Below are 8,133 nucleotides of genomic sequence, written 5' to 3'. Positions count from 1 at the left end.
GCCATCTTTGATGGTTCCTTCTCAGTCTGTAGGGTGGAGAGATCCTCCTGAGTCAACGAGCCCTTTTAGGATCCACCTCCATTTATGGATGGAATTTATACAGCATCCACTCACCAGTGGAGTCTGATATTCAACAATAAAGATTCCCAAGTCACCGTCCAACACTGGCTGGAGCAGCAGAGCTGGCAAAATGTCATCTTTTCTGTCATTGTTTCAAAATGTCCTCACTAAGATGGTTATTAATTCCTCATTCTCAGCTGCTGCAGCCTTTAAAGAAAACCTTTGACTGGTGGCTCTAACAAAGATCAGATGTTGTCTCCTCTAGAACATCAAAATGATGATAATAAAGATAAGAATAAAGATAATTTGGTGAATTTCAGTCTCCTACAAATGTGTGTGAATGTGGTTGTTGTGGCCGAGTGGTTAAGGCGATGGACTTGAAATCCATTGGGGTCTCCCTGCGTAGGTTCGAGTCCTGCCAACAACGTTCAACTGTTGATGTTCCATATCAGACCTCTTCCCCTACTTTGTGCTCCAGTTGTCTCCTCATCAGGCACCACAGGATCCAGGAGTCAAAGCAAATCATTAGTGACTTTAAAAATGGCCATCAAACACAAAATAAAGCTTGGAATAAGTTTCAAATTTAATTTTATGTTGACATGTTTCATCCATTTCACCACCACACTGTCCTTCATCACAGCATTTAACATCAGGACTGCTCCCAGATCAGCTCCAAGATCAGAGATCAAAGACTGAAGCAGGAGATCAATGCTCAGAACCCCGAGATCAAAGACTGAATTCAGAGATCAAACACAGAATTCAGAGATCAAACACATAACCTATGGAGGCTACACCCCCCCCCCCAACAGTTTCCATTTCAGTCAAATCAATTTTATTTTTTTAGTGCCAAATCACAACAAAAGTGATCTCATGACACTCTACAAGTAGAGCAGGTCCAGCACCTCAGTCCTTCCATCAGTTAACACCCAACAATTCTCCATCAGCAAGCACATCCTGCAACAGTAGTGACTAAAACCTTCTTTTAACAGGCAGGAATGTAGACCAGATCCAGGATCAGTGGGAACTGATGTCTGCTTTGACCCCCTGGTGAAAGAATATGTCCTGTCTTGTCTCCTGTCTTCCTCCAGAAAGGTGGCAACCTGACAGCAAACAAACCCATCCTCTGAACTAGGAGTCTCAGTTGAGGCTCCATCTGAAACCAAAGACTTTGGATGAATGACTATCAACCTCCATTCTTTGTTGGACTAAACATTCATTAGTTAGCAGTTAGCTAAGCTACCTGTGGTCAAACCTGCAGCTGATGGAACACAGTAAGAGCAGGCTAGCTAACATTCAGGTTTGATTTATGAATGGAAAGAACCAGAGACAAATAGAATGACATCATCAATACAAAACCTGGTGTTACAAAGGTGAGGTGAACAATTTTAACAGTCAATCCCAAATTTAGGCCTGAAGTTAGAAAATAATATTAGCTAGTTAGCAACGTTAGCGTATTCTGCCCAAGTAGAAAACATGATTTGTTTATCTGGATGAAATAAAAATGGATGAAAACGTCCAGAACTTCCCTCCCAAATCTGATTTCTTCAACTGAAAGAACTCTAACATTTCTAGATTCATTCCCTCCAGTAAGGTCTCATTTCCAGCTCTGCTCTCCCTCCACTACTGTTCAGTGTAGTATTTATTTTACTGACTACTTCATTGACAGGTGGTAAAAATGTCTGGTGTTTCCTGAACTTAACTGAGTGCTGCTCAGTAAAGTTGCCATGACTTGAGATTCTCTTCCTGCTGGGTCCATTTCAACATTCTTATCCTTCCTAGCATTGGAGATAAAGTAGCAGTCAGGGCTGTACTTGATTAGTACTGCATATAGTACACATCAGTCACTGCCATTACACAGTGGAATGGTAGTTGAAGTACTGTTTAGCAGCAAGCTGAAAACTGTTGTGGTCTTTGACAGTTCTCTTGTTTCTGAATGAAAATCCTGTGAAGGAGAATCATGGAGACATCCTAAAAATGGCTGAGGTGTCTGAGCTGCAGCAGGTCTGAGCTGCTTTTGATGCCCAGATGATGAGGAGGAGGTTTGGTGGAGCTGGAAAAAGGCTGCAGGTGGGGAGGGGTCTGCTGGTGTCAGGACCTGAGTCGTTGGGTCACAGTCCAAATCCATCTTTGTCGTCATGACAGCTGGACTGCCACAACATTCGGAGGATGATAGTGGCCTGGGTCTGTCCCTGACTCAAGATGTTTTGTGTCTGACCTGAGCAACAGACTGCAACGTGGTAAGTACAGCCTAAAGATTTGCACAACAGAAGTCAATTGTCTCCCTCCTTTAATCCACTCTCAGGTATCCATTATACATTACAGGAGAGTTTGATGGCCTTCTGCTGGGTGACAGGGGTTCCCCATGCCAACGTAGGCTGCTGACCCCTTACCTGCACCCTGAACCAGGCCCCCAACAGAACTTCAACTGGGCTCACTGCAGGACCAGAGCCCGGGTGGAGATGACCACAGGCCTGCTAAAAGCCCGTTTCCAGTGCCTACGTCACCTCAGGGTGACCCCTGAGAGGGCCTGTGATATTCTTGTGGCATGTGTTCTTCATAATATTGCCACTATTAGAGGAGAGCAACACCCTGCCCTACAAATAGAAGAGCCTGATGACGACCCCATCCACCTGCCAGCTATCCAGGACAGCAGAGCCGTCAGAGACACCATATGTCAGAATCACTTTGGCATTTAATTAGCAATCATCCTCCCCACCACAGTCCAATAAAGGAACAATACACATTTCATTTGGTCTTCTTTATTTCCTAGCAATAAAAAAGCTCGTTCAGTTCACATTCCACTAGTTAACATATTCACCTGGAGCCATGCACCCCCCTCTAACTTGGGCTCCAGTCGTTCTGTTTCCAGATCTGCTTTCCTAATCTGGCGGTCCAAGGACTGCATTTCTTTGTCACTTTTTTACATTTTTCTCAGCAGGTGGACTCTGTAAAGTTCCTTTACTGGTAACTGAGAACATGAGGATTAGACAGTTGGACATGAATCTGTTGACTGAACATCTCACTGTGTCAGTGTGTGCACTGGAGGTCGAGGGACCCTCCTGCCCAGCCATGCTCTGTTAAAGAGGACAAGACTGTCTTCATACTTCAGTGTAGGCTGATGTCTCTATATTCCACCAGAATGGTAAGAAATATGAATGGGAGAAGAATCAGGAATGTATCAAGATGTGACTTCTACAGGCCTTTCTGGATCCCCCACTGTAAAGGCAGCAGACAGCGTTTGTCCATCCTCTTCGTCCTGGAGGAGAGATGTTTCAGTGACTTAAAATAACATTGAGAAAATCTTTACTGACAGTGACTGTGTCTGTTGTGGCACAAGGCAAATGGCACCAGCAGAGTCTGTTGGGAAATAAAGTCATGGGTGCATATCTATATCTATATCTCTATATATCTATATATATATATAGAGAGAGAGAGAGCCATATTACATTTTATGAAGGCACTGGTGTCTTGGGGGTTGGGTTCTAAGGATGAACTCCCTCAGCCACTGGCCTTCCTAAACTCTGGCTCCTGTGCCTGTTAGAGGTGGTGGTGCTGGACCACCACCCGTTTTACGGGCGTCTGCCTTCTTTCTGTTGTCACACATTGACCCGAGCAGCAAAGTTCCTCCACGCCATCTCTCTCTCTTTTGCAGCTGCAGCGGTGTTGCACTTCTTTTTAACGCGTGTTGGAACTCTTCACATGATCGCATCAAGATTTCCAACTCCACTGACGTGAAAAACAAAGCTCTCCTCTTCTCCGTCGCCATGGTGACTCGGTGCATCGGGGCTCCATTTATGCTGGCTTTTTAGAGTTGTCGTGATCGCGCTTTACCCCAGGTGGACCTACTCAGAGTTGATCAAACTGATTCAAATCCGCTGTTCTGAAACCAAAAACTCAGAGTTTTCTATCTCAGGGAAGATCAACTCAGAGATCAGGATGAAACTCAGGGTTTGATGAACCTGCTTTGTGAAACGGGCCCCTCAAGTCCCAGTCTTCAAGAGTTTCTCCCCAAACTGTCAACCTGCTGTGACTCATACGACAACCGACACACAAACATCTGTTAAAATGACTCATCATTTCAAATGCTTTTATTGTGAAGCCCTGGATGGAACACATTCCCATGAAAATGCTGCTTTTATTGTGAGGCTTGGCCTCCAAATCAGTCCACACATTCAACTCTGATGTCATCAGATCAGAAGGTGGCAGTGTTGTGTCTGTTTGTGTGTCTCTGGTTCCTCTGCCTGCCTCTGCTGTCTTCTTTCAGGTCTTCTTGATGGTCTGGCTTCTTCTCCTCCATCGAGGGGTTGCTCTCACAGAGTGGAAGCCTTGTAAACCTGGTGATTCCAAGATGGCTGCTGCGTTCATTCCTCGTTACTGTTATGGTGTTGATTCACTACACGCCCACATTGTTGTGCTGATTAGAGAAAAAGGTTATGTTTCCATCCAAGTGTCCTGCATAACTCTCAGCAAGTAACTTAACATAAGAGGTAACTTGGTTTGTAGAGTAGAAAATACTTGAAGTGGGAAAATACTTGAAGTGGGAAGACTGAGAATACTTCAATATGTGAGCCTGTGTACTTGAGCTTTGGCCTTGTTTCAGTGTCAGGAACCAATCAGAGCAGCCTCCTCCTGACTAAACAGCTCTACTCATCAAGCCCCTGACCCCAGACTCTTCTTGGTGAACTGATCAGAGATCAGATTAGTAGAGAAGCAGTGACACAAAGGGAAACTTCCTCATTCCCTGAACGCAGCTTCGTCAAACAGAGCAATGCTAACTGGTCACCTGCAGTAGTGATGTCATCAGGACAGGAAGTTGATCAGACATGGGAACTTTGACTCAGATCAACCAGGGAGGGAGGAGTTCTCAGAGTTTGATTGTGCTGATGAATCATCAGAACTCTCCATCACGCCGTGGTCTCAGCGTTTGACCTGAAGTCCCAGGCTTCAAGGGTTCTCCCCAAACTCTCAGGGTGGGTCTGACCACATCTGAAGGAAGTCATTCCACCTGTGTTACACTCAATGCCATGTCTCCCTACTACAGAGATCCCTGATTCTGAATTGAGTCATTGGAGGTGGACCTCATAGCAGATAAAACTGCAGGTTCACTACCAACAACTCCAGACTCCATTGCTCCTTAAAAAAAAGATCCTTAAACAACAGAGAACAGCTGTGTGGTAGAATTCCATCACCAGGCAACTAAACAAGAGGCAGACAAGTCTTCAAATGGATAAGAAGGTCCTCAGTAGAGCCAGAGCCTCCTATTATTCATCACTAACAGAGGAACAGAAAACAGTCCAGGTTTCTTTCCAGCACTGAGCTAAACTGACAGAGTCCTGACTCTGTAGACCCTGGATTCCTTCAGGTCTCAGTAGAGACGACTTTAGGAGCTTCTTTGAGGACAACATAGGAACTATTAGGATCAAATTAATCAGCTCCTGTCCTCAAGAGATTCTAATTGACCTGTAAACTCAGTCAACACAGAAACTGCTGTTGAACCAGATGTTTCTTTAGACCACTTTTATCAAATTAACAGTCCAGAACTTCATTCAATGATGACCTCATCAAAACCTTCAACCTGTCTCTTAGATTCAAGACCTTCTAGGCTGCTGGATGAAGTCTTTCCCTCTGTGAGTCGATTAGAGTTTGTACTCATTTATGATAAATCTTAGATCTAACCAAAATTTAAACATGGTGTTCCTCAAGGTTCAGTGCTGGGGCCGATACTCTTCATTTTATATATGCTTCCTTTAGGTCATGTTATTCAAAAACACTCCATCCATTTCCACTGTTACACAAATGATACCCAGTTTATTTCTCAATAAAGCTGGATGAAGGCCAACAGTTGTCTAAACTACAAGCATGCATTCCAGACATGAAGGCCTGGATGACTTATAACTTTTCACTGTTCAACTCTGATAAGACAGAAGTTCCTGTGCTTGGCCCCAAACCCTTCGAGACACATTATCTAGTGATGTCACTGCTCTATTGTGACTCTTTATTATCAGGCTGTACTAACAAGTGTTTGAAGACTCTGCAGCTGGTCCACAATGCAGCTGCATGCAAATTGACAGGAACTAAGAAGCAAGACCCCCAAGTCTTAACTTCGCTGCACTGGCCTCCAGTAAAATCCAGCGTGGAGTTTAAAATCCTTCTCCCCGCTTGTGAAGCTCTTCAAGGACAATTCCAGTGCAAAACAAACCTAATGTGTGTTCTTGTGTTATTAATTATTTTGAAGAATTGCAGGGATGTATTTTTGCAGCATCCAAATGTAACCAAGTTTGTGCGCATACCGCAAATTAGCTCCCAACACAGGTTGAACTGAAAAGTCAAGCGGAATCTCATGTCTTTCATGATGTTTCTGGTGTTGAAGCAGGTATGTGGAGGGTGGGGAGCTGATCAGTCCTCCGAGTTGGAAGCACCTGGGCCCATTTTTGATTTACTGTTGTGTTTTAATAGTTAGATACATTCATTATTTGACTTTCAACCTGCTTCTCCCACTCTTTTCTCACAGCTTCAGTGCCATGTTTAGACAAATGGTTTCTCCCCAGTGTGCGTTCTTATGTGTTTTTTCAGATTTCCCTTGTCTGACCATCTTTTGCCACAAACTGAGCAGGGGAATGGTTTCTCCCCAGTGTGTGTTCTCATGTGTCTTTTCAGATGTCCCTGTTCTGAGAATATTTTGCCACAAACTGAGCAGGGGAACGGCTTCTCTCCAGTGTGCGTTCTCATGTGTCTTATCAGTGGTCCGTTTTCTGAGAATCTTTTGCCACAAACAGAGCAGGGAAATGGTTTCTCCCCAGTGTGGGTGCTCATGTGTCTTTTCAGTTGTCCCTTTATTGAGAATCTTTTAGCGCAAACTGAGCAGGGGAATGGCTTCTCCCCTGTGTGAGTTCTCATGTGCTTTTTCAGACATCCATTTTCTGAAAATCTCGTGCCACACACTGAGCAGGGAAACGGTTTCTCCCCAGTGTGTGTTCTCATGTGTGATTTAAGATGTCCCTGTTCTGAGAATCTTTGGCCACAAACTGAGCAGGGGAACGGCTTCTCTCCAGTGTGCGTTCTCATGTGTCTTATCAGTGGTCCATTTTCTGAGAATCTTTTGCCACAAACAGAGCAGGGGAATGGTTTCTCCCCAGTGTGGGTGCTCATGTGTCTTTTCAGTTGTCCCTTTACCGAGAATCTTTTAGCGCAAACTGAGCAGGGGAATGGCTTCTCCCCTGTGTGAGTTCTCATGTGCTTTTTCAGACATCCATTTTCTGAAAATCTTTTGCCACAAACTGAGCAGGGGAACGGTTTCTCCCCAGTGTGAGTTCTAATGTGTCTGTTCAGACATCCCTTTTCTGAAAATCTTCTGCCACAAACTGAGCATGAGAATGGTTTCTCCCCAGTGTGTGTTCTCATGTGTCTTTTCAGATATCCCTTTTCTGAAAACCTTCCTCCACAAACTGAGCATGAGAATGGTTTCTCCCCAGTGTGTGTTCTCATGTGTACATCCAACTTCCTTCTGTTTCTAAAACCTTTACTGCATGCTGAGCACCTGAAGGGACGATCATCCTCACTGACTTCTGTCTGAGATTCAGAAGGACCAAAGGTCACGTTCCTGATGATCTCTGATTCTCTTTCAGTCTTTACTTTTTGCTCTTTTGAGCTGCAATGAGTCACTTCCTGTCCTGGGCTCAATTTCTGAAGCAAATTCTTCCTTGAGCCAAAGGGTTCCTTGTGCTCAGAGGAGGCTGTGTTATCAGGTCTGACCCAATCATCCTCACTGACTGCTGTCTCGGATTCAGAAGAGTCTGACATCTGGTCTTCAGTCTGGGGTTGTTCAAGTGGATCTGGATCTACCTTGCTGGCTGGTTCTGGTTCTGGTCCTCCACACTCTTCTCCATCAGCTTCTGTTTTCAGAGGATGAATTGGGCTGCTGCTCAGAGACTCTTCTTTCAAGTTCTCCTCAGTTAGACTCTGATGAAGCTGTGGGAACTGAGGTTTCTCTTTGTCCCCTTCACTCTTCACAGGGACCAGAGTGAAGGGGAACGTGGTGATATCAGCCTCCTGCTGCCCTTGAAGCTGCCCTCC

The 8,133-nt window shown here is 44.7% G+C and overlaps 1 non-coding gene across 1 annotated transcript; it reads left to right on the top strand.

Annotated features, from left to right (window-relative positions):
- The first annotated feature begins 405 nt into the window (after positions 1-405).
- Positions 406-487, top strand: trnas-uga (transfer RNA serine (anticodon UGA)). The gene has a single exon. It is a non-coding gene; the product is annotated as a tRNA-Ser (tRNA).
- Positions 488-8,133: the final 7,646 nt, after the last annotated feature.

This window comes from Aulostomus chinensis, chromosome 1, assembly GCF_037954235.1.
Source record: "Aulostomus chinensis isolate RoL2024-O1b breed Wild chromosome 1, RoL_Achi_v1.0, whole genome shotgun sequence".
Classification (NCBI taxonomy): Eukaryota; Metazoa; Chordata; class Actinopteri; order Syngnathiformes; family Aulostomidae; genus Aulostomus; species Aulostomus chinensis.
This window is presented reverse-complemented; position numbering and strand designations above follow the sequence as displayed.